The 27,869-nt window shown below is 37.4% G+C and overlaps 1 long non-coding RNA gene across 2 annotated transcripts in view; it reads left to right on the top strand.

Moving 5' to 3' along the window:
* LOC307219765 overlaps positions 1-23,833 on the top strand; it is a 39,184-nt gene extending 15,351 nt beyond the window's left edge. The window contains exons 2-4 of one of the 2 annotated variants that reach the window (XR_013840525.1): positions 18,552-20,268; positions 20,979-21,150; positions 21,202-23,833. This is a non-coding gene — a long non-coding RNA (uncharacterized lncRNA). Of the gene's footprint in view, positions 1-18,551; positions 21,151-21,201 lie in introns of both variants that reach the window. The other variant, XR_013840524.1, reaches the window with a different exon arrangement.
* Positions 23,834-27,869: the final 4,036 nt, after the last annotated feature.

The following is a 27,869-nucleotide window of genomic DNA, read 5'->3' as shown; positions in this document are numbered from 1 at the left end:
TTATACATTTCATTAAAGAAGAAGGTGAATATTTGGTTTCTTTGTTTGAAAAATCTCTTACTAAGGAATTGTCTATTGAAAATATCAGTGAAGTATTTAAAACAATGTAAGAATATTGAACATATTTAGAATATTTAAAATTTATGATAATTTATCAGATGGATTAATATGTAGCAAACTTTAAATTACACATAAAAGCAGTTAGTATATATTCTTTGAAAATAAATTCATGTATGAATATTTATATTACCTGTACTATTATATCGCCTTTCAATGAATTTTCTTCTTCATGTCACTGATAGAAATGCAAAAGAGAACATAGTACTTCACCCTCTTCAAAGCTAGTCACTTCATAGTCATCACTTTTAGAAAACCAAGCCTTTCTAGAAAATTTAGGAATCATCTATATCCATCTGTCTATTTCACTGGATATGACTTTTTCTTCAAGTCCAAATTTGTGAATATGGGTAACATGAAAACACGAGCAGATAAACTAAAATCAATTTTAAACAAATCTCTTAGAGGTAGTGCTTCAAAACATAGAATTTTTCCTATTACTGTATCTGTAACATAGGTTTCATATTTTGTTAACTGCAGTTAAAATCTGTTTTAATGGAAGCTTTGATATTGCTACTAAGCAGTTATTTTTAAGAGTGCATTGCCATGCATCTTTGGGGGATAATGCATCTTGGGCTTGATACACTATTATCAGGATTCATGTCATTGTATCTTATATGCTGCAATGTTGTCTCTAGTACGTTTCCAATTTTTCTACTTACTTTTGTATTAATCTATATAATGATAGTAATAGAATTCAAATATCCTTTAATGCAGAACCCTCCAAAAACATTAATATTAGGAGTTCCTTGTTCATCTACAACAGGATGGATATGGTGTTTATAGAGTTCATTCTTGACCTTACCTGAGTAGGTACTTTAACTTAAAGTATGAGATGCACCTAGAGGGGTAATACATTGAGTTTAATAGGAAGACAGTTAATAACCTTTTTTCATCCTCATGCACTATCAATCATGGCTGTCACCAGTCTGCTGAATCAAAGCAAAAGTGTTCTTCACAGATGACTGATTAGAAACGCAAAATCACAAGATCCATCTTCATGGTCACTTTTATTATAGTCATTTTTAAACTGACAGCAACCTGCTCAGTTTCAGCAGCACAAATAGTGTCACTCAGTGCAGCTAAGCATGAGAAGATGTTGGTTGAATTATACTTAAAATAATTAGACCCAAAGCCTTTTGTAGAGGCAAGGAACAGCTCCATCTCCATCTTTTCATCCTCAAACATAAGTATACATTTTAATCCTAAAAGTATTTTCATTCTTGTGATGTTACTTAATAGATTTTTCATTATAATTTGGCAATCCAAGCGTACACGTTTCTTTTCTTTCTTTCTTTAAAAAAAGACACATATCTTTTGGAGCTCGGTCCTCAGTTCACCCCTTTTGTTGTTCTGACCACATGACACCCTCCACAAATCCTTGCAGTGACTTCCTGTCTATTCCAAAATTCTGCAAACCAAAGCCTCCTCATCCTTATCTTCAAAGCCTTCTATTGTCTTTCCTATCCATATATTTGCCCTCATATCACAATATATGCCTACCCATGATCTTTGCTTCTCTTCCTGAGATGTTCTCTGACACCTGAAAACATCATTTGGAGTTAAATTACTTGATACATTCTTCCTTGTTGCCCTTTATATTTGAAAATGCCTTCCAGAACCCCTGAGACCACAGGAAGCTGCTCCAAACTAAGTGAGACCATTGGTTCATCAAGCCCAGTAGTTAGTCTGACTGGCAGTGACTCTTCAGAAAGGACTTCCCCCCAACCCTACCCAGGGACACCAAGAACTAAACCTATGGCCTTCTACATGCAAAGCAATTGCTCTACTACTGAGTAATTTGTGATGCTTCCTTCCTTCCCCTTGCCAGAATTCATCTTTTCCATAACATCTTTGGCAGGATACCGTAGTCCCCATACACATAAATTCACACAAATCAACAGCATATATATTCTTTCCTTATTAAACCTCAGCTTCATTATCCTCCCCCATTGCCTCTCATGTGTCAAATTTTAGATTGTAGGTTCCTTGGGACAGAGACCTAAACTCCTGTTTTACTCTGTGAAACTCCACGTATATTAAGGGCTTCTGCTTCTTCTGCTTCTTTTGTGAGCAGATAAGATTTAGATATGTAGTTAAATTGCCAATAGTGCAGCACAGTATGATGAAGTCTCAGTTCTAAGGCAGCATTCTTCATACACCAGCCACATTCATCTCACACTGTTAAAGATCAACCCATATCATGGTGAAAAACAAGACAAAGGTAAATGATGTCTCATCCCAAAGGTTCCAGCACAGCATGAAGAATAATAGGAAAACCATGTGGCTAGTCCAAGGACGTCACCCATTTGCAAGCTACAAGTGAAGGCAAACCCAACATTATACCTGTAGTACAATGGCCGATGGTACGTTGGTGCAGTTCTCAGGATATTGCTACATGCAGTACTCAAAAGACCCATGTCACATAGCTGCATAAAATGTACACATTTTAATTTATATGCAGTTAGGCTCTGGAGGAGATGAAGATGATAGGTGACTGGGGCCCCAACAGCTCAGCACTTTACAGTGCACCCAACCACCCTGTGAGCAAAGAAAAACAAATTCAGTTAAAAGGAAAAAAAGGAGGGAATAAGGCAGAATACCTGGCGCTCATCACAAAAGACGAGGGTGCCGACCCTGTCAGCTATCCCCTAACAATGCGTGTGCAACTGTTTATGACCAGAGCATAAGAGTTCAGTCTACCAGGCTTTGCTGCCATGAGTTTATAAAGGAACAATTCTTGATAGAATTCAAATATTTTCTCTTGCATCTGTTACAATAAAGTTCTTCAGATGACTAATTTTCATTTCAGACTTTGTACTATCTTAAGCATCATTATCAGATTAGAAGTAAACATCTTTTTTTCTTTTTAAAAATGGGTAGTATCCAGTTGTTCTCCTAGTGCTGTTACTCCACGGAAGGTGCTAACGGAGGAAGGAGAGGACAGAAGATTTTAGCTGATTCCCCATTCCACTGTAGCTCCCAGTACCATCTAAAATCTGTTCTTGAGGGTTCCCAAATCTTCCAGAACAGATTGTAGGAGGCTATCATGGCTGCAGGGGGAAAATAAGCAACAATCACATTTTCTCTTCCTGTGTTAGCAAATGGCTTCAGCTGGAGCAAATGTTCTTGCGCTTGCACAAGGATACCAACTTGATACATCCCATTATCTTTAAAGTGCAATGCTAAATTGTTGTGATGTCCAGTTTTTGAAGAAATTTTACAAAACTAGCTAGTTAAATAGAATTACTTCAGAAAAGATGGCTATACTTCAGTTTATTTAAAGTGATTATAATTTGAAGGTTTATTTACATAGCTGTAAATGCTGTATCACCAAAATTGAAATGGATGGTTATTACATTTTGCTTGACTTAAAATGGAAACATTTGTAACTTTACAATGCTACTTGTGTTCCCTCTATTATTTAAAGTTACAACTCAGTCAAGAGCACCACATGCTCATTTTATTGAAATCAAGGTGCAGGTGCAGGATTTGCAAGTTTAGGATGGTATCTAATACTGTCCTCTCTATTGACAGAAGGCCTCCATCAGCAGAAAATGAGGACAGGCAATTTCTGCCTATTTGCTCTCCTCCCCAAAGCCCTCTACCCTACCCTGGAATCTGCTCTGGTGGGTTCCTGAAATCTCTGAAGTAGATTCAGAGAGTGTGGGTACTCACAAGGGGCTGCAGGGGGACACAGTAATCAGCAAAAATAGAATAAAAAAAAAATGCCTTAACCCTTTCGTCTGAAGGATGTTACCCATTAGTGGAGGGGTAGTATTGGACACGAGACGCGGGTGGCACTGTGGGTTAAACCACAGAGCCTAGGGCTTGCCGATCAGAAGGTCAGCAGTTTGAATTCCCGCGATGGAGTGAGCTCCCGTTGCTCGGTCCCTGCTCCTGCCAACCTAGCAGTTCAAAAGCACGTCAAAGTGCAAGTAGATGAATAGGTACCGCTCCTGCGTGAAGGTAAATGGCATTTCCCTGTGCTGCTCTGGTTTGCCAGAAGTGGCTTAGTCATGCTGGCCACATGACCTGGAAGCTGTACGCCGGCTCCCTTGGCCAATAAAGCAAGATGAGCGCCGCAACCCCAGAGTCGGTCACGACTGGACCTAATGTTCAGGGGTCCCTTTACCTTTACCTTAGTATTGGACACTGCCCTTAGTGTTGAATCTAGTACAAGCAACAGCATGAAAGACTAGTTATCAGATTTTTTTTTTTATTCAGATACTTTCAGCTTAGAATATATTAATATCTGCTCATGCTTTAAATTAATTAAATTACTCTATTAAAGGATACTTACTGATGGATTCCCAAAGAGTGATCTTATAGAACATGAAGTGGTTCCATCCATGAAACTAAGCACCTGGTTCTATGGTGGGCAAAATACCTGGACATGAGGCTATCAGTGGCTGAGAGCCCCACATATTTTGTATCCTACAAACATACTAATCCAAGAATTAATTACCTCTTCATTTAATCCAGTGCTGTTCAAACATTTAAACAGACTGTTATGTAGCTCTCAAGCATTCGTTCTTGCAAATCCAGAACGGAATACTGGAATAACATCTCTACAGTATTGGAATTTTGTTGTTATGAGGAGTCATAGGGCTCAGTGCCTTACATCTTTACAGTTTATTTGAAAGTTTTATTTGCTGGGGATGGAATCAGACTATTGGCCCAATGAAATTGTGTTATGCAGAATTAAAGTATCGGCCAGTTTAATTATGTAAATTATATAAAAGGAGTTTACTCCCACTGAACCACAGCTCATGACAACTACTTAAATTCAGTATAGAGACATGTTGAGCTCACCTATGTACACAAGTTAAGCCCATTCACTACCATAAGCATAGAAATGACATGTGCACCTTGAAGCAATTGCAGAGTTCTGTATTGGGTAGGTTTGCCATATTTCATTTTATTTTTGTTTTTGCCAAAGACCTGGAATTTTTTTTTTTTTGCTTGTGTATGATTTCTTCCTAAAATGCTTTAAAAGGGGGAGGGGAATGCTACATAGCATCAGTATTCATTCAAACTTTAAAAAAAGAACTCAAAACACTAAAATCAATATTTGTATGTTTAAATATTTCCTTGAATAGTATTTGTTTTCGTTGGATTGAAATGCTAAGCCCATTCAAGGCAAGCTTTCATCCTGTTGATAGGTACTACTTGTGTGTGTTGAAACAGCTGTCACAGAGAGTCAACACATGATGTACATTTCAAATGACCAAACTATCATGTAATAGTTGTCAACAGCGTTTAAAAAACAAACAAACAAAAACCTGGCAGTGTGAATCCCTTTTAGTTCTCGTGCAATTCACAAAACTGAATTTCATAAGTAGTAATTCTCTTTTAGCTGTCAGACCCACTTCAGTATAAATATTCACAAGTATCAGCATTTCGAATGTCGTTTTCTTTACTTCCATGCATCAAAATTTAATACTTCCCCTGATAAGTGTGTGCGCACACTTTCATACATGTACACTAGTCCCATTATGTGTAAAATGTCAGCTTGTATGCATATTCCCTCCCTCCAAAATTCCACTGCCCATTTTAGAAAGTTAACTGATAGTTGCCAGAGGAGTTGTCAACCCTAATTCCATGGTGAAGCAGTTTCCAGTTTCACCATTGGCTCCTTATTCCACCATTTGACCCCCTTTTGGAAAAATTATGGTGACCTAGCAAACCGTGGTCTGGAGACATGATAGAGCAATGAGAAGGCTTCATTTCTATGTATTCTGAACACACATCCCAAAAAATCACATCTCTGGCTAAAAGGGCTGCATGAATTGGCCCTTGGGTTTATACAAAATTGTCTTACATTAACTGCTGCAGCAAGCATATCTTTAAGTAGGTCTACCTACATTAGCTTCAAAGCTCATGGGAGGAGAGCCTTGGGATTTTTCCTGTATAACAGAAAAAAAAAAAACCATCTCCTTTCACTTACAGATCCAAAATCAATGAGATAATATATCCTAGTGTCTAGAGTGGTACCTCGGTTTAGCAACTTAATCCGTTCAGGAAGTCCATTCTTAAACTAAAACTGTTCTTAAACTGAGGCGCGCTTTCCCTAACGAGGCCTCCCACCGCCGGTGCCCTTCCAGCGTTCAGATTCCGTTCTTAGACCGAAGTAAAGTTCTCAAACCAGGACACTATTTTTAGTTTTGCGGAGTTTATAAACCAAATCGTTCTTAAACCAGACTGTTCTTAAACCGAGGTACCACTTTATTCCCACTTACTAATTTTGACTGAAATCCTGCACATACTTACTTGGGAGTAAGCCCCACTGACCACACAGTGAGATTGCATGGAAACATGCACAGAATTGAATGGTTCGTATATTTTCTCTGGGATGGAAATGACTGTATCAAATCCTTTCATTTAGCATTTGTTCCTCTGTCTTCTTTCTGTATGCATGTACGTATTAGTATAAACACAATAATGTGCTGTACTATGTGTAACCATGGGCTAGCATAATATCCTAAGGATACAATCCTAACCATGCTTACCTGGAAGTAAGTGCTACTGAAATCAAGGAAACTTGCTTCCAAGTAAACAAGTTGGAGATTGTGCTGTAAAACTGAGTCATTCCAATTGGCACAGAACCCGTGAATTCTTGAGGGTTATATTGACATTTGTACCAGATATATTATTACTTCAGGAAGGCAATTACAGTTCCTTTAATAGCTTCACCCTATTCACTTCACTGTATGAACACCTATGGAGACTGATTAAAGAAAGCAGGAAACTATTTAGACTGCTTTATACCTAATTTGGCTTTAGATATATCATAAACAGTGTGATGTTTTTCTCAGTGGATTCTTACCTTAAGGATATAAATGGTATTTAATAATATGGTTTTTTGAAACTTGGCTACATTAATGGGAGAGGTTTAGACTTTCTTTTCTATTTTCTTGTGAAAAATTGACATACTAATGCTGACTGACACCTGTCTAAATCATAGATACACATATCTGAGATTAAATTTGTAAGCATTAACAAAAAACAACCCAGTAAGCTAAGAAGGCTAACAGCATTCTGCTAATAAAGAACACCAATGATGGTATCTTGATAATGCAGGATCTGCTGGTGGAAATCTCCTGCAATTTAGGCAATTTTCTTTCTTCAAATACATATTAGAAACCTAATGTTAAAACAAGAAAATTGGGTAAACTTGTTTTTAATTTATCCAACGGTAATGGTAAATGTAAAAAAAGCAACAACCTAGCAACAATATCTGAAGCATTAGTCCTTAGAAAACATTTGATTTTATGGAGGTAATATGGTTCCCCCCTCTAAATAAAGAAAAGATATATATAGTTTTGTTTTAAAAAAGAAATCCCTCCCAATAGTATGAAACAGTTTCAAAACCCAGTTCCTTCCCTTTTTGAGTAGTCCCACATAGACAGAGTTTAAGTACAGTACACCATAACTCGATGTTGCTTTTATTGAGAAGCAAATGCATACAGTTAACAATATTTTTTTACATTAATTCATCTTATGGTAAAAATAAGCATGATAATATTGATAGACATTTTTAATCATTACAGAAAAAGTTAAATCTTATATAAAGTTAAAGGTTATGTATTGTCCCTTACTTGTAAAACGCCAGCATCTGCTGATATATAATTTTTTAAAAGCAATATAATACTTCATGCCCATTTATAGTTTTTAAAAATGTGTTCTCATATGGCACATGAAACATACAATATATAATTGGCTAATGGGTATGTTCTAGCCATATTAAGCAGTGTTAAGTACCATTGGTTTCAATAGGAAACATTCACAGCTTGTGCTGAACTTTCTAGTTGAAACCAATGGGGATTAAAATTCTTTACTTATGATTGGATTGTGCTCTTTGTGTTTCTTTTGCTACTGTTATAGTAGCACAGTGCAAAATTACTTTAAGGCTGCAATCCTATACCCACCTGCCTAGGTATAAGTCCCACTGAACTCAGTAGGACTTACTTCTGAGTAGGAATGCATAGGATTGCAGTATAGCTGTATTTTACCATTCTATAGACTGTAATTTTTTTAAAAAAATATATTGATATTAAGAATTGGAAATGAAATTGCAATTCAAGCAATATTTCATATACATATAGAGGCATATAGATTAAGCAGTAGAATAATATAATAGAAACAATTAATATTAAAAATAAGGAAAGCCACCTACATGAATGGACCAAGTAGCATCGGGCAAATTTTTTGCATCCAGTTGTATATTTACACTTACATATTTTAGATTCATGGAAAATAGACTTCAGCCCTGTGAAGTACACATACACAGCAGCAGCAACAGCAGCCACAAGCACAATAAATTCCTAAATCACACCTGCCTTTTTGCTGCTTCAGTATGTAGTTATTTCGGTCCTGCCTGCATATTTCCCCCTTTTGATATGTGAATTGTTGTTGGTTGAATCTTAGAGGAAAAGGCTATTCTCTGAGTCTCAGGAAGCTCTCTCTCTCTCTCTCTCTCTCTCTCTCTCTCTCTGTGTGTGTGTGTGTGCGCGCGCGTGTGTGTGTCCATAAGGGAGGCTAGGCTGGTCATCTTTCCACATATCTCTGCTAACTGGGGTCCTTCGCTGAGCTCTTTAGAGGGAAAAAGGACTCTTATAAAATGCATATTATTTAAACAGCCAAACACCTATGCCAGGTATTCCACCGCTTCCCCACCCCCTGGAATTTGTTACATTCATAACTTAACTCTGCCAAAAAGGGATTGCTGGAACACATTTAAAATCAATATTTAAGACACAGCTTGCAAGTATCCTCAAAAAGAGTTTATTTTCTTTGTTCTGCAGATTCCCAAACTCCCCATCCTTCCTTGAAAATAGATCACACTTGTGATTTTGACATCTTGTGCACATTGGTGGGTTTTTTTTTTTCCTTTTAAAAATATTACATGGAACAGGATATGTGTAGAATCCCTCTATAAATAATGATCATAAGATGCATTTGCATTTCAAAACTATAATAGTAGCACTTTTTCACTGCTGTTCAGAATAGTGTACAATTCAGTGAAAGTAAGCTATTAAATGTAGCATCGCTTTTTTCAAAATGTTACACATATTATAACAATATTTAATTTGATTGCATAAGGGGCAATTATTTCTATATGAACTGTGGTGGTAGTATTCTGACAAATACCATTATTCTTGCAATACTATTTTGATAAAAAATAGAGGGGAGGATAAGCTGGAAACAAACCCACACTTAAAATAATATAGATTGCTTTGGGACACAAAAGGAAATATGTTCATCTGCAACCCTTGTCCTTATAATAGAGCAGATTTGATGCTGTGGTATTTATTTTCATATATAACCTTTACATTTTGTCTGTGCTGAATGAATCTGGGCCTTATTTTCATTTTCATGAAACACTAAGATTTGCCGCTTGGTATAGTATTCCCTCTATAATGCATCTTAGTTTAATTCACTCTTAGTGAAACAACAAGGCTCACTCTGGAGAGCTCCTTACAACATAATTTAGCCGGACCTTTTCTTAGTAAAGGTTTTCTGGTTTTCATTTTCACTTCATATTCTCAAATAAAAGATCCTTTGTTGTCTACCATTTGATTGGACTTAATGAAAAACACTCCATTTTAACCTAACAGTATTTCCCTTTGAATTTATTATATTTAAGGACACTGTCAAAAATCAAGCATTTAATCTCAGGTTTTTATACTTAAAATTATATTACTATCATATGGCTCAGCAAGGTGATGTAAAAAGGGCACCGAGGAGATTTAAACCAAAAGTCGAGTAAAAAAAACCAAAACAAAACCTCACCTCATTTTAATATGAAACTAAATACTATGGCTAATGTGCAGATTGGGTATGGTAGTTGACTTTAAAGACTAACATGTGACAGGGTGCCAACAGCTGAATTGTGCAGTATTGACTAAACGAGGTTCACTGATTTGTATTGAGGCTAATATCTTCTTTAAACAATTCCGTGTAAATTGTGCGTATAAAGTCATTGGAAGCTGTTTCTCAGGACAGCATCTCCGGCTCGGTACCTGCTGGAGTGAGGAAGATAATCAATAGAGAGAAATAGAGCTGAGCATGAGACTAGGAAGCTTCAGAGCAGTTAGTGCTGATAAAAGTAGATGATGTCAATATTTGGGAATAACACAACTCTAGGATAACAGACAAAAGAGAAGTGCATATGTTGGAGAGTGTTCAAACAGGGGCAGAATTAATGCATAAGTGGCAGCTGTTGCCCCAGGCTGCAAAAGACATTATTTATTCCAGGTATTGTTAAATTCCTGCCGAAACACCAAGGCTCAGGATAGTATATTAAAAATTCTATCTCCACCAATAAGGAAGCAGGATGGAGCTTTTGTGTGTGTGTATATATATGTTTAGACTCTGCCTAAGCTATGAACCACTTGCCAAAGTCAAAGCATCTCAAGATTTGAGTCTTGAACTAATAAAACAAAGAATCCCAGAAAACTGTTTTGTGAAATAAAAGTCCCCAGTTAACTTTCTTTTGGGGAGATGAACGTTTTCAAACTTGGTAGACACAAGGCAGAAGTTGACTCTGTACCTTTCAGTGTTGATCCTTGGCTCTTGGCCCTTACCGTTTTTTCATGTAAATATTATTTCAAACAGACAAAATGGATTCTCCTGCAGAATCATAACACCATGAATTCTTTTAACCCTGGTCTCCTCGTTGGTACTGAAGTAATGGTATATTTCTACTAATTTAATAGTGGAAATCAGTTTTCCTCTTGCTGTCAGGTGATGAATTTTTGTTCTTCTGTGCTGATCTTTCTGTTGATGTATTATGACATAGTCTGTCAACATGAACAGATATGTGAAGGGGAGATTGGATGACTGAGACTTACAACCTGAATAAGGCTGCACTTGAATTTTAAACATGGATATCATGTTAGGATACAGAAAGTAGGAATGTATGCAGTAAAGAATGCTATTATTTTGATGTAATTTAGGCAAAAGCAAAACAGGTGAGCTATGACACGCTTCTAAAAGCAGAATGGATGAGGTAATCCCGAACCACAGGCATAAAAAGCTCTCCAATCTAAGTTAATAGCTACTTAAAATCAGGATTTGTGAAACACATCCATGTACAGAGAAAATTAAGTCATGCATATATGATGATGGTTAAGCATAGCTATTTACAAACAAATAATTTTATAATGTGAATCATTCTGTTGTCACATATGGTTTTATTATTTGGTGTTAGATCTGGATTACATCAAGTAGGTGATTACTGTGTCAGCTAGAAAGGTCAAGTTCCATACCTTTTATTTTGAGCCACCATTAAGCCTTTTTATAAAGACACATGTGCCTGTACTCTGTCTGTGTATGCTTGTGTACGTGCATGATCTCTCCCCAACCCCCCTTGACAACACACACATACACACACTTACTTTCATTTCAGGTTAACCTGTCCTATACAGGGAGGCTGCATGAATAAAAAACACAGTATCTCAACAGCTCCTATTTTTGTAAGATGTACAATATGTGTTCTGAAAACAGTAATTATTTTTGTTATGAATACCACTAAAAATGGAATGAAACATCAAACACTAAACCTAAAAGCATTCAATAGAAAACAGTATTTGCACTGAAAAGCCATAAAACCTTTATAATCTTTCACAAATACAATTTTGTTCGGGTTACTGAAGGTTTTTCCTCTCTCTTTCTTTTCCACGTATACCAACTTTTCTTCTTAAATTACTGGGAAGTAAAATATCCTTTCTTCCTGCACATCTGTAAAGAAGGCTTCATTTTAAATAAAGCCTGTATCTTTATTTGTAAGACAAAGTTAAACATTTTTTTAAGACCTACCCTTCAACTAATTTGTTAATCTTGTGCTACTTTTAGCATTTGTCACACATATAGACCAGGAAATTGGCTCCATCTCATTCTAGTTCTGTGTTGAATTAAAAACCTCTACTGAAAAGAAGAGCATGATGTGAAGAAAGAATAAATTTAGGCCTTTCTTTAGTAATGCACATATATTTCCATACATTTCACATCCTAAGGGAGCCCACAAATGCATTCAATAAATACAAAACTATAAACTATATATCCAAGAGAAGTGATTCCTCATATTCAAAATTCTTTATATGGGCACAGCTTTGAACAGAACAAAACTCGAAGAGAATCTACAGGAATATTTGGAAAGACCCAGAGCCCTATATCTTAGGGTTACCCATTTATAGGTATTATATAAAAAGTGCTAGATGGCTTGGATCAAAAGAAATTAATGGGTGGAACCTTAAAACTGACAAAATGCTACTTATGTCTTGTCCAACTAGTCCTACCTTAAATATCCAGGGGAGGGGGGGGACCATATAGATAACCATTTATGTGGAAGGTTGGCTATTTTCACCATCTATATTAAGGTCAGCAAAAAGAGCAGTTTATGGGTAAAGGGCAATAATAAAGAGCTAGACTTTAAACATGATTAGTTGATGTCTATTAAAGTTCTGTTACAATGAAATATATACCTCAGGTGAAGAAAATTACCCACTTCTCCTAGGATGATAGTCTTGCTGGATGTGTATTTTACCATATATTTAGAATATTTGTGATTTTTGACTTCATTCTGTGAAAACAGTGCAATGCAATAGATTTATGAGTGTTTGACGGAAACAAGGGTTGGAAAGATTATGGCATACTTGTTTAGAAAAACGGAATGGAAGATTTTTGATTTACACTGACATATATCTAGATGGAACTATAGTTTGCAAATTGCCTAGAGCACCCATCTTTTATTAAGTGTTTGATGGGTGGAGAAATATATATATATATATGTATTCTAAAACATTCTAGGAATGCCAGTGTTGCATATGCACCTGTGATTATTATTTTTTAAACAATTTTCTAAATTTCCCCTTCATCACTAGGTTTGCATTGTGCAGTCCTATTTTTAATGCATTTTCCAGTGAACAAATTCTGCAGTTTGAATAATGTTGGAGATAAATGTTTACTGCATTCACAGTAAAAATTCCACTTAGGTACTTTCTTCTTTGATCAGACTCACTGACACTTTATCGTATATTCTTCCAGTACAGGCTAACAAAAGAAAGATTAAATAACCTTGGACACAATCTGCTGCACAGTGTTCCCATACCGGACCCACTGAAAAGATTCTGTGCAACTACCATGTGCAAGAACTTATTAATGCTTTTGCACAATATGCATGCAAGAACTTCATGCTGAAGTTCTTTCATTCCCCTTGAAGACTTTTAGTTTGTATGCTATCTGCTAAAGTCCCTAAATATCTGGCAAAAACACACAAACATTCATACTAGCTTAAGTAGAACTGTTACACCTAACTTTCCCCAGGAATGTTGCAAGAGATGCAGCTGAAGGATAACTCCTGACAAGTTTTGAGAGGATGCTAAACTAAATTTTTTACATCTGTCTCAAGCAAGGCCAATCTTTATTCCCCCTTTACACATAACTGGCCAAATGATACAATCCTTTAAACTACTGCAGAAAGAATTTAGGGTTGTGGTAAGTCAGTGCAATGAAACAATCATAACGCTTTCCAGTGTACTGGTATTGTTGTGCCAGCAACAGCAGCTATCACAAGTTTATCACAGGTGTAGCATGCAAAGGTGATGTATAGGCAGCACACATCTAGATAGAGATATTAGTTTGATGAGACTTAGGAACTTAGGAAGACTGATGTGGTGGCATTCTGAAGACATTTTGGCTAGTTTGCTATCAGCGATGCTGATGGAGTGCAGTGCTCTTAAAAGGTAGCTGTATTCTTTTATAATGGGACATAGCAATGGTGATACTCAAAGGACCTTTAGATGTATGCCTATGTATGACATCAGGATGGCATATTGTTTTTAGAATTTGCAATTGTAAACTACAAATTATAGAAGGTATATTTCGTTAGGGCACATGGCAGGGAACAGCAAAGCAAAAAATGTCACTCAAGAAAGTTATGCTTTCAGGTATCTAATTAGCATCAGATGATACCAGGTATTTTAATGTCAGCACCTGTTATACTCTATTTTATTTTCATAGATTTGTGATTAAAATGTTTTACAGATGCCCTGCAGAGGTTTCTATGTGTCTGTATATTGATACTTAGTCTAACTCAAGGCGATACAAATTGTTAAGTGACAAAAGGGACAATTGGTTGCTGAGAAAAATCATCAGACTGTAATTCAAAAACCAGATGAGGTAGAGTACTTGGATTAAATCAGATGTGCAGCCCTATTTCATCCTAAATGTGTTTATTTAGAAGTAACAGCACGTAACCATCCATGTTTACTCAAAAATAAGTCTGACTGAGTTTAATGGGTCCTCCCTCTAAGTAAGGATTATAGTGTTACTTCTGAATCCAGTGGGTCTTTACTTCTCATAAACTATGCCAAGAATTGTAGCTGCAGAGCATATTTATTTACTAGAATGTTATGTTCAACTAAAATTGATTTGAGTTACTTCCAAGTAAATGTGTTTAGCAATTGCTTCTGAAATCAGGTCCTTTAATTTTACAGGTCTAGTAGGCTATGCTGCACAACTATGATCCTATCACAGTTTATTCCAGAGTAATCCTATATAGGTATAACAACAACTGTGGAATAGGTGAGATTTAAGATTGTATACTGTCCAGCCCAATCCCAAACATATTTACTCAAAGGTAAGTGCACTGAGCTCAGTGGGGCTTACTTCTCAAGTATGCACAGAATAATTCCCTTAGTGGGCAATATACTTAGGAAGTAAGCCCCATGGAAGACACACATCTTGTGTGTTTTCCCTTTTGAAAATAATGGTTTGACATTATAAATATATGGTGAATTTGCTCTTCTATCTTCCTGTATTGCAGGGTTTTCATCTACTTTATTTATGAGTTACAGAGATCTTTTTTTAAAGTGATAGTCATCTGCATATGTTATGGCAAGAAACTCACATGGGTCTTTCCTAAATTATAAGCTTGACAGGGCATGGCAAAGAGTGTCATTCCAGAGGTTTGGAGAGTGCTTCACGCACTATAGGTGCCATCAGCTGTTTTTTTTTTATAACTCTAATAAATAATTGGTGGTTGTTAGCGATAAGCAACTATCATTAGCATGACTTTTCTAGCAAGCCAACAAGCAATTAATCTCAACATCAGCCCTTCACATTCTCTAAGCCAAATCACAGTCTTTTAAAACAGCTGGTATCTTCTGTTGTAGTAATACTTCTATTTGGGATGATTTTGCGTTTTCCCCAGTTCAAATGGTACTAATGTTTAAATGACCAAAAAATGTAAATAATTTCTCTGGTTTAGTGGTAAGTTAGGAGCCACCTGACTCAAGCCTCTGAAACTGCAGGCACATAAAACAAATGTGGGGGTGGGAAATGAAACCAGAATCAACCCAATTGATGACCGAATATTTAACAAACTAAAATGAAAGTTGTATTGTTGCTTAGCTACACAAACACAGAGCATGAGATTGTGATTCTGTCAGAACATTGCACCCGTCTTGCACAGCCTAGCAAAAGGACAGTTACAATGAAACAAACTCAAAAACAAAAGCCCCCAAAGGGGCAAGGATCATTTATTGTAAAACTGTCTAGCACCTGAACCTAAATACAACATGAAACCTAAGTGAGAAAGACAGTGTAGTGTAGTGCTTAGAGTCTTTGTCTCATGGTTCTACCACTTCTCAGTTGGGAATTTTGCTGGGTAACATTGAGCCAGTCATCCTCTCTCAGGGTTTTTTGAGACTAAAATGTGTTGGAAGAAAGAACCATACAAGCTACCCTGAGCTCCATGGAGGAAGGGTGGTATAAAACAACAAACAAACAAACAAACAAACAAACAAACAAACAAACAAACACATAAGATGAACTGGTTTTACACAAACACCTTAAGGAGTGTGCCCCAATTTTAATAGAAAAAATCATATCTGAAGCACTAAGCAAAAATCCTGGATTGCTTAGAACTGTTGGGATTTATGGCCAATCACAACATGCAGCCTCGGAGGAGTGATTTGCTAACAAGAACTACATATTATTTTTCAAGAGAACAAGTTTAATGTTAGAAGTCTGCCATGCCCCCATACTCTAAGAAGGCCACTCTCTTTCTGGAACAAAACCATCAGGAGAATCATCATTCCAATTAATAGCCTGATGTGATTCTTTGCTAAGCATACGGCTGCCTGTATCCTAGCTCCTCAGCACTTGCTTAGTGACATCCCAGTCCATTGTTCTTCTACAATCTTTATCCCATTCTCTACTTCATCCAGCAGCATTGGGCAAAAGCCCATAAGAAGCATAAACTTCCTTGCCCAAGGTTCTTTTGGCACATAGGACCAGCAGGCAGTGGTGGAAGTTAGTAAACTTTAGACTCCAGACTGAACAATTAATCAGTCAGTCACTTTTCACATGTGTGTCCAGGCAATTTGCAAACATATAATAAAAACAGTGAAACGGGATGAAAAACAATACAAAAGGAATTACCTAAGGTAGACACCTTTTCATCCACCTGGAAAGGCTCATTGAAACAAAGATGTATTTAATTATTTCTGGAAAGTACAGATCATGGGCATCTGTTGTAGTTCAACAAAAATGGTGGGCCACAGATCACAGCCAGACCCAATGAAAGTTCTGTTCTGAGCTACTGTGGAACTTTATAGTCATTGCCAGGTTTGCTGCGGATGCTGGTGATGTGTTTATTTTGTTGTGAACTACCCTGGAATCTTTGATGTAGGTGGTATAGATATGTTTTAAGTAAAACAAAATCAATGTGCATTACTTTGCTTACTTCCAAATGATGTAAGCCATCCCTGCTACGTTTGCAGTTCCTCTTGCTGATTTTGCCCCCCAAATTCTTCCCCAATGATGTCAATGCCATTAACAGCCATTATGGTGACATCTCCATAAGAAGTGTTGCTTGATTTGGAGGGGAAAGTCACTGGGAAAGAGAAGCAGCAGGACAGAGCTCTTAGCAGTAAGGCAGAATGAGAACAGAGAAAGCAAACTCTATGCATTTATTGAAAATATTTGTACCCCACCTTAAAGTTTATTAGAACACTATTAGTAAAACTGAAAACCATGAATTTCACTTAGAAATTTTTCATTGTCCTTCAGTAAAAATATGGAAATGTTGACTGCAATCCTATACATGTATTCTCAAAAGTTAGTTTCATTGAGTTCCACTTACTTAGGAACTCATGGCAAGCATGCATGGGACTGCAGCCTTAATCTTTCTCACTAACAAATGCAGGTTCCAGTGTTCATAAATTAAAATATAAATATGAATTTCCATTTTCCATAACAACCTTGCAAAAGCTTAATACAGAGACCCACTAGAAAAACATTCACACTGTGAGCATAACAGGTAAATATTTATGCTTATAGAGGTTCTGGCATCTATTGTCATTAGTGCATCCAAGAGCATCATAGCCATGTTTGACAGCCTGAGTAGCAAACATGGAGCTGTTCAGATGTTGATAGACCACAACTCCCACCATTCCTGACCATTAGCTTTGCTGGCTGGGACTGATGGGAGTTGCAGTTTAACAACATCTAGAAGAACACACATTGCCTACTGCTGATGACTGAGGGAATGGGCTCACAGCACAATGCCTTCTCCCAGGTCTGTGTAACTTATGCCAACTAAATAGTTTGGAAAGGACAGTAATATAGGGTTTTAAGGCCTTTAAAAGTTGGGTGCGGAAACAATGCATAGACTTTGGTATCACAGCAGCTACAATGAGTTATATGATTGATGTGTATAGCACATCTAGTAATTCATGTTTACAGTCTATGTCTGGGATTCTGAGACAGAACATTCAAACACAAGGGAGAACTGCATGCAGCCAGAGCTTCATTTTACTTTGACTTTCTCATATCTGAAGTAGGAAGCTACTTTTTAAACTGCTCATTGGGTTTCCTCAACAGGCAGAACTGCAGAGGTGTAAACAGAAACAAAGCTCCAACTCTAGACCTTGTTATGTTCATGCACCCATGTCCCTTCTATGTATTCAGGAGAGTGTGAAGACATTATCTCTTGCATTTATCCTAAATACGATTTATCTTAGTTGTTCTTTTATTAAACCTAGCGGTTTTTTTAAATACAGAAAAAAACAAATGGATGTAACATCAGTAAATCAGATTATTATTACTTTTAGGGCTTCCCCTATTCAGGACAGTTTAGTATGAAGTAAAGATATCAATGGCCAACAGTGTGACATAAAGAGGGTCACCTGATTAATGCAACTAAACGAAGCAACAGATGGAAATGACAATACCTTGTTTTTTGTGACACCAATGAAATATATCTGTGAGACCACTTTGGAGCAGTATGTTTAGAAAAAAAACATGAATTTTCTCTCTCTTTATGCTACCAAAACAACATCTGAAGATTGCTTCTGAACTGATGTTTCTCCTGTTACTTGTGCATTGGTTTGTAACTGCACTGTGTTTTTATTTTCTCTATACAGGTATTAGAGAAGCATGGAGCGGCCAGAAAAATGTCCACAGCTCAAATATGGAGAAGTCTTATTGACAGCAACTTGGAAACATTTTGGGACGTTTTGCAACAACTCCCACCCCCCAGCAGTGACTTAAGCTGCAAAGCTACCAAAAGAAATTGTAATGGAAAACCATGAGGAGATATCAGGCATTGAAACAAATGTGAAATAAAGAAGAACTGCTGTTATCTAAAACTTTTTGTTAGTTGATTTGATAATGTGTGCTTCTTGTAAAACCAAGCTAATATAATTTCATGTGCTACTTTTTGTTTTATGCCGCCATGATCTGCTTGTGAGCTTCCTCATAGCCATTTGCTCATAAGGACATTGCACATTTCCTCACAACTAGCACCACTGAACTCAATAGAATTTACTTCTGAGTAGACATGTAGAGGACCACACTTTTAGCCATCTTAGAGACTAGGTGCAGAAAGGCAGGACACATTTGATTAATAAAATAAAAAAAGCTTTCACTAGCTTTGACCTACAGGTATATATATCTATATATCTCCACCACTTAGATAATGGGTGACTAGGAAAGTGTAATGATACCTTCTCTGGCTGCAGAACACTACTGACATTGCTTTAAATGACTCTCTTTGCTTGTGCATTTACTCAGATTATGATAGGGCAGTTCATTGTGGGAACATAATACAAACTAGAACATAAAATTGTACCATTCTAAAGTGGAAGGAAACCACATAGGTTATGGTAATAAAGACTTTTTTTTTTTAAAAAAAGGAATTTGATGGAATTAGCTTTATGTTGCTTGAACTTTCTGTTATGGGTCAGATTCAGGAAGATAAATGAATCAGTAATGTGGCATAGTAATGTAACTATCTTGATTGTACAAGCAGCAGAGCAAGTGAGACAACACAGTATTTTTACTAGAAATCAGACATTTTACAGATATTTGAAACAGTGAAAGGAAAGTTCTTGGTGTTCCAAACAATAATAACCTTCTTTTAAAAAGATGGTATTACAAGTACCAGCTAATCTTAGACTAGTAGAATGGAGAGTACTTTAAAGCAAGGGGGGGGGGGGAGAAGAGAAAAGTAGAGAATATGCTAATTGAACTGTTTGTCCATGTCTGAGGAATCAGATTACTTCTCCACCCCTGTGCCCTACCAACCTAACAGAAGGTAGCAAAACAAGTTGTAACAAAACACTTTTAAGCAAGGAAACAGAGAAAGAAGTGCAAGATCAGCCAGGCTCCTAATACACACAATTATTTTTGCATGCTCTCCTCTTGAGTAAAAGGGCTTAACCTGGGCTTACACTACCAGTTCCAAAGGACCAGAAGCTTTTGGAGAGCAATGGAAGAGTTGGTCATGTGGATCAGCATCTGTACAATAAACAAGCCCTTGGGTGCATATGCATCTTCTTCTGCCTTGTTCCAGTTAAGGGAAGAGCCTGTAACCTCACACAATCACCTCCCAGCTGTCAGAAGATCAATGTATGGGCTATTCCTGTGAGTTGCATCTGTTGTCTAATTTTGTCTTTGTTGACCCCTTTCTTCCTAGGATTCATCCACTTCCAAACAGTGGACTAGGAAACCCAGGACGTCTTAGAAATACAGCTTGCCTACCACTACTGAACTTCCTCCATGCCATACAGTCATGGGGAGGTATTAGATGTGTTCCAAAGTATACTTTCAGGTTGTGTGGGGCAAGGCTCAGTGCTGCAGGTCAGTGAAGGAGCCCATCTTTTGCCTGCAAAAGGTCCTAAATTCAGTCTCTGGCATCTCCAAGTATGGTTAGGAAAGTCTCCTGATTGAAAACCTGATGAGCCATTGCCCGTTAGACTAGACAGCGCTGAACTACATGGACCAATCTCTAACTCAGTATAAGACAGCTGCCTATGTTCCAAACTGGGAAGCTCAGTATGACTATGTGAATAAGATTCAGAAGCAAGTTCCAGGATTCTGTTGATATCATTCAAGTAGCCTCATCATGGAACTATAAACACAATTTCACTCTGTTTTTGAAAGAGACTGCTCACTAACTGGATTTGACTTAAGATTCACAAGTACCTCAAATCCCCCCAAATCTCCTTCCTTACAACTCCTGGCCCAGCTATTGTCTTCTTGCAACATCCCATGCCAATAATGCCATAGAGATTACATTTGACATCACAGTTGTGCTGCAATCCACAAATGCTGTACTATTGCTGTCCACACCACAATTTTTATCACACGCCTATTCCCCACTGGATATTGTGTAGCTACCTGGAGTGTAATTTAATTGTGACTTTAGGTTAAGTAATTTAGTCCAAGGCTCTCTCCCAGAGTGTGACAGAATGGAGAGCTAGCCGACAACATATCTCTGAATGCAAAGGTTTTTATATAAAAATGAGCACCAAAGAATATCATGGTCTAATTCTGCTTCTCTTATGCAGGTGTGAGGTTTCATTGGCCATACCAAGACTAGCTGAGTAAGAATGCTTTTAAGATGATTTGATCTTTGGAGACATACTATAGAACATGTTGGTAGTGGGCAATGAAAAATAATGCTCACATCTCATGCAATTTAAAAGGAAAATTCACTCCCCCTGCCCCTTCCAGACTTAGGTCCTGGTTTTCCAAACATAATGAATATCCAATAGCCCCTTCCAGACTTAGGTCCTGGTTTTCCAAACATAATGAATATCCAATAGCACATAATGTATTTAACATGTTCTATTAACATCTGGAATGTTGGACTGTTAGTAATAAAAGAAACATCATTTTTTGTTTTCTGCTAACAATAGATCCAATCCATCCAAAGTTAAGACCTTCTTTAAAATTTCATCATGGTAAAGTTAATCAAATAATTAATTTAAGCGAATCAGCCCTTTTTTTCACTAGATTATGATTGGATGCTGGAGATACTCAGAGCTGGAACCTACTGCATGCAAACATTTGTGCTTCCTTTGAACTATGGCCCTGCTTTTTAGCACCAGCAACCTGACAGTCAAGGAAACAATATGAACACTCTTTAGCCTAATAGTTGTGCAAGTGTGGAAAAAATGTGCATGCAGATATAAAATGTCACAATACCCATACAATGCATGTCTTATACATGTGATATTAAATGCAAAGCCATTCTCTCGGGGTCTGGTTTTCCAAATCCTGTCACCAGGATTTTCTTTAATACTTTAGTCCAGTCTATTAGCAAAATTTAAATTCAAAGACTAGAGTGGTGGAAGTGAAGGGTGCAAGGCTCTATATTATAGGACACAGTACAAGTGGCAGCAGGGAGGGGGAGTCTGGAAGAAAGCAGAGAACAATGTAAATGGTATACCTAGACTGTAGCTGCTAGAAGCTTAAAAGTACTATTTCTAGTTTCTGGATAGCTAACCTTTTCACATTAGCTATCCAACTGTTGTTTACAAAACATGAGGACTATGAAATCTGGGCTCCAAAAACTGTGTATATCCTCCATCATATACTGTCTGAGATTCTGCGCATTATAAATCTCTGGATATATCTGATTGCAATGTATCTTTGATTTCCCCCAGAATTTACTACCACTGGGCAAGAAGAAGAAGTTCGAGTTGAGTATTTCCATTGGAACTCCACTCAGTAATTTGACAATATACAAAGCAAGTCAAAGACCTCAAACCCAAGATAGTTTTGGATAGGTCTTGAATAAATATATAGTACAATCTCCCGAAGAACAAAAGAAAGAAGCCAGTCTGTACCATTTCTTTATCCTAAAAGTAATGATTACATTTTAAAAACATACACACAGAGACATATATATAATATGTATGTAACCTTAGTTCCTGCTACAGCTCCCTCTTTGATGTGCTCTTAGTGGCTCTCAAATGGTGATTCCCCCACCCCATTCCCCTCATCAACTGCTCCCACTGCTGTTCAGGCTGCATCCAATTTTTTATCTCATGAGTTCAACATGTGTATAGTTTGCAAGGGAGCATAAGAGTTTCTTTCTGTTTTGCATTAGTCCAGCTGGGATATTAATTCGTACAGACAATTTTATGTGAATGAATAATGCCAACGCATTTTCCATAGTTATCCTATATGCATGGCGTAAGAGCATATGGTCTTGCATGTAACTGAAGAAATGGCCATCAAACTGCAGCTGTATGTAACATTTCGGGCTTGGCATGTAGGAGACTTTTCTATCCTGCTACTCTTAGAATTACAGAACTATTTCAGATAATTCAGATCTACCATTAATGTCTATCTGCGTAGACTACTTTCTTTAGCTTTATGAAAGCCATAGGATCAATGCTATACTTTAACTTCCAGAATTAGGGCCTGTCTGAATATAAATGTTAAGATTGTTCTAGAATACACAACACTCTTATGGACCCTGAACTACATATAGGCCACATCCACACTACACATTTTAAGCACTAAGCTTTTTAACTTAACATGGCTTCTCCTAAAGAATCTGGGAGCTGATATTTGTTTAAGGGGTGCAAAGAGTTGTTAGAGCACCCCTATTCCTCTCACAGACCTATGATACCCAGAGTTCCCAGAGAAGAGGGACTGATTGTTAGACGACTCTGGAAACTGTTTATAATCCTGCCTTGCAAACAAGGATTGAACTATGGTTTGCAATCTTGGTTTGTAGTCAGAAGTTAGAGCTGTTGTTTCATGGTTTGGATGAAATGGGAAACTGTAGAGGAAGTGAAAAGGGGGAACGAACGTTCAGGTACCACACCAATAAACCATGATGATCAAATTGAGATTATTAAGAGGAGTCCTGCTGGATCAAACCAAAAGCTCAGCATCCTATTCTCACATTGGCCAACCAGAAGCCTGTGGGAAGCCCACATACAGGACCTGGGTAAAACAGCACTCACCACACATATGTATGAACTGGGCCATTGATTCAGCACATTCACTGCCTTAAATAATACCTGTAAAAATGAGAAATAGAGTTAGGTATCATCAGTGTACCAATGGCACTTCAGCTATCCATATGTTCTACCCTGTCTAGAGTCTACACAGTTGGAGGACCATGTAACAGTTGATTACTATATTCATTAGACAAACACGATGATCATGAGCTGCCCATCATCTAATATCTGGAACAGGAACATCACTGAAATGCTGGAATCCCTGCTTCTTACTAAACTATGCAGTGCAGATATTGTTGCTACGAAATCAGGTTTTTAAAATGTTGAATTCTTTGTCTTTCCCCCAAATGAGGATTCTTCTCTGTGCTGTGCTGGTAGGCATCTTTTGCATGGGAACTGCCATAGAGGCTTTTATTTTTGTGGATACTGTGACAGGATCAATCTTTTTTACTGGAATAAAAAAACCTGCATTTTTAAACACTACAGAGTACTTGGTTCCTCATGCTTCTGCTGGGTGTGTGTGTGTGTGTGTAACCTGTTCTTTCAGTAGACTTTCAGACTAAGTAGCATTACTGCAAGCTGTTGCATTAAAAATAATACAAGATACTAAATAAAGGAAGATGGATATCAAACTACAATCAAGTAGTATTTTGAATCCACCAAAAGGAGAACGAGGTCTTCAGGAGCATGTGAGCATGGAAGGAGGCCACAAGAAGCGAATCCGTTCCAACAAATTATTCTGAAGTAGCAAAAAGGGGCAGTAATAAAACCAAACTTCCAGCCTATAAAAATAGATTCTCGGAAAATTGAACTCATTAGCTGTGCACTAGTAGTAGCTAACTCGTTTTCCTCTGCCATCAAGCTAGTTTAAGGCCAGATATTTCTTTCGACCACTATGAAAAACTAAAAGAGTGGGAAATATACAATACACATGTGTTGCATGTATGATTACCTAAGGAAAAAGACACTAGGACACACAGCTCAATCATTCTTTTTCTCAATTTGGATCAAAGCTAGTTTGTGAGGGAATGTCTCAAAGCATAGTATTTCATAATAAATGACAAGATGGATACAGGATAGATGTGAACTGTAGTTAATGTTGTGTGTGTTATCTGCTTCCCAAACCAGCAGTGGGAATGCCCAGAATACTGAGCAGAGCTACCGACACTCAGTGCTAGGGTTTTTTTGTTTTTGTTTTTAGAAAAAGAGGTGCCAGAACTCAACATGAACACCTCCCTTGTTCTCTTATAACAGCAATGGCACCCACCTGAGAGGTGCCGGAACTGATGACACCCTTAACAAACTTCAGTTCCCAGGCTTCTTCAGTGAAAGTCTTGTGCTTTCAAGGCGCTTTAAATGATGTGGATGTGACATTATCAGATTTGGTTGACTAATTGGAACAAAATATGGATGGCAATATACAAACCAATGTGCATGTCCATTCACATTCTGCCCTATGAGGAGTTATGTGCAAAGAAGGCTAGACCAAGGTAGTTGATCCACAGTGCTGGCCTCACAGGCAATACAAACAGAATTGGGCACAACAGTCCAGTATCCTGAGTCATGTTCCCTTTCTCACTTCCCATTAGAATGAAGGCTGTGGGAGGTCCCGTCCACCCTAACTGATGTCATTACACAGCAAAAACTGGTTGGTAATGTGATGCTCTGTTGTTATGGTCAGTATGTGATCCCTTGTTGTTTGGGATCATTGTTTTGTTTTGTTTTTTAAGGCACCAATGCAGCGTCAAATCAAGGAAAGAATAACTATGCTCAGGGATTAAGTGGAAAGTGCACTGCTCTCTTTTGTTTTTGTCTTCTTCCTCCCAATGGTAGCTCTCAATTTGAAAGCCGAACCTCAAACAGATTTGGTACAGCACTACTGTCAACGGGAACATTTGTGGTTCTGATATCATATCCCCAGCTCTTATTTTCATGCTTCCTTTCTGCTGTTGCAACATTGCTTGGAACAGAATGTTTTGCTTTGGACTTAAAACGCAAAAACCTAAGTAAGCCTTTCTTACGTATTGCTTCAAGATGAGTAACTCTGCAGGAAATGCTAACATTTCTATTTAATTGGACCAAGAGCTACCCTGAGCATAGAATAAATGAATTGATTAAGTGGTTCTCTTATTTCCTTATATTCATTTTACCGCTGGAAAAGACTCTGAGTGTGTATTGGCTTATAGCAAATGCAAAATAGCAGGCCACATCCAAGCATTTATTTACTTAAAGCATTTCTTAACTACTCTTCATCAGAATATTTCAAGCTGGTGTACAAAAGTGTGAAAACAATTCACACAGTGAATAAATACAATGGATGAAATGCAACGCTGCATTCTTCTCATCATTCTTAGCCTGCCAGATGGAGAGATCCTCCAACCATCCGGCTGGAGACAAATTCAGAATGTGTGGGAAGGAAAAGGAGGGTAAGGCTTGCTGCAAAAGCAGGTCTTCCATTGATGGGGCTGCTTAGAGGAATCCTGTCCAATATAATTAAACAAAGTGCAACAAACAACATAATAAAAAGGCTAAAAAGTTAAAACGAAAACACAAAAATCCCTGCCTACCAAGATCAAGTAGATCCCTTGCTGGTAGGAACTTCCAGCATTCCATACCATTCCCATTTTCTCCTTATAGGTCCACATTCATTCCAGTTCAGGTATTTGTTTATAGATGGAGATCCTTAACCTGAAAAGAGGTGACGCTCAGGAGGAAAGGTTTACAGGGTTGAAATTATTCGTCAGGTTTATCTTTTTAATCTAATGTATGAGGCTTGTCTACATATTATCACCTTTCTCATGAGCAAAGGCTTATGAAAATCTGATTGTTTTTAGTTTAATTATTTGTCCCTGCCCTCTTTCCCCTTCAGGGCCTTTTAAGCTACATGAAACTAAGCAATAATGTTCAGAGAGCAAAGATGGGGAGAGTGAAAACTAGTGACATTAATTCCCCATGAATTCCAGTGCAGATATACCAATGCAAACCCTATTAAAATTAATAGGAGTCATGTGACTAAACCTCCTTGAGACCTGAACCTCAAAGATCTGTATTTAATTTTTGATTTAAAAGAGAAATGAAAAGTATTATTCTGTGGCAATGATGCCTCATTGGCCTGTCACCTGTGTATTTTTTAGCATAATTCAAAGGTTACTTTGAAGAAAATGATCCGTTTCAAGCACAGAAGCAACTTTTGTATTAGAAGTCAAGGGTCATGAGGATAGTTTAATTAGTATTACAAATCTGAGTAACATTTTCATCTTAATACTAAAATGAGATGTAGTATCTGCAGTCTACCCCTTAGCTATAATTTTAGACTTAAACAGCCGCAAGGAATTCAATCAATAAAATATTTTTCATAACAGTGAATTGGGCCTACTTTTTAATCAGACTTTTGTAAAAAGAAAAAAGAAAGAAAAAAGATTGACTATTAACAGAGTATTAATAAACCATTCTGTTAAATGGGATTTCTAAAAAGAGACTTGAATATAATATTATAGCATGCCAGTGAAATTTGGTGCAGTTATTTTTTTAAAAAACGCTTTGAGCAATATTTATGCCATTCACATGCAATGTAAAGGCATGAGGTAAACAAAGCTTTCATTCCTGTTCTGGCCTTACATTTAATATTATTGCAAGTTAATTATAAGACCTCATATAAGTTTTAAAAATTCAGTGATTATGTTTCCTTTTTATTAAACCGGCCAGAGGTTGTTATTCAGTTTTGTGCTGTTTTATTCTGTTTCTGTATTGTTAACGTGCTATTTTACCCTGATTTAGTTTTTATGTGTATTTCATTTTTTGTTTTGCTTTCAGACTTTATTGTAAACTGCCTAGAGAATGTCAGTTATTGGGAGGTGTAGAAATGCAATGAACAAGCAAAAAGATAAAAAAAATAGCAAATATGCTGGGCAGGATCCAGTGGATGAGGTATTATGAAAAAAACATTTTCCCAATCCAATTTCTGCACGCCATGACCACCTTTTACTTGCTCTCCTCCAAATTAAGAAGTCAAATCCTAGCCTTCCTCTCAGGGGAGTTTCTGTAGCCCCCAGATCACTTTGTTGCTGAATGTGGTTGACTTGTTGACTGTCCGGAGGTCATAACAGGGCTTGGAACCTCCAGGACTCATTGCCTTACTCTCAGTACTCTCTCAGGCCCTGTCCCTCCTTGGTATTCGACACCCCTTCCATGAGTCATTTTGCTTGGCTGGAGTGCATTCTTGAACTGTGATAATGCCTCTTGCTTGGTTGATAGGATGGATGGATACCAGACAGATGTCTTCATGGTTTGTGAGACCAGAAACCTCTGACTTTTGCATGACTGGAACATAGCCTATTGTACGAAGACAAGAGACGCATCTGCTATTCCACCCACTTTTGCCTCTGGCTCTGCCTACTTTTAAGAAGATCTCTAAATATAAGTAGAGCCCTACTGGGTCAAATCAAAGGCCCATCTAGCCCAGCAGCCTGTTCTTACAGT

This window comes from Podarcis cretensis, assembly GCF_951804945.1.
Source record: "Podarcis cretensis genome assembly, chromosome: 7".
Lineage (NCBI taxonomy): Eukaryota > Metazoa > Chordata > Lepidosauria > Squamata > Lacertidae > Podarcis > Podarcis cretensis.
Note: the sequence above shows the minus strand (reverse complement) of the source record. Positions and strands in the feature narration are given on the sequence as shown.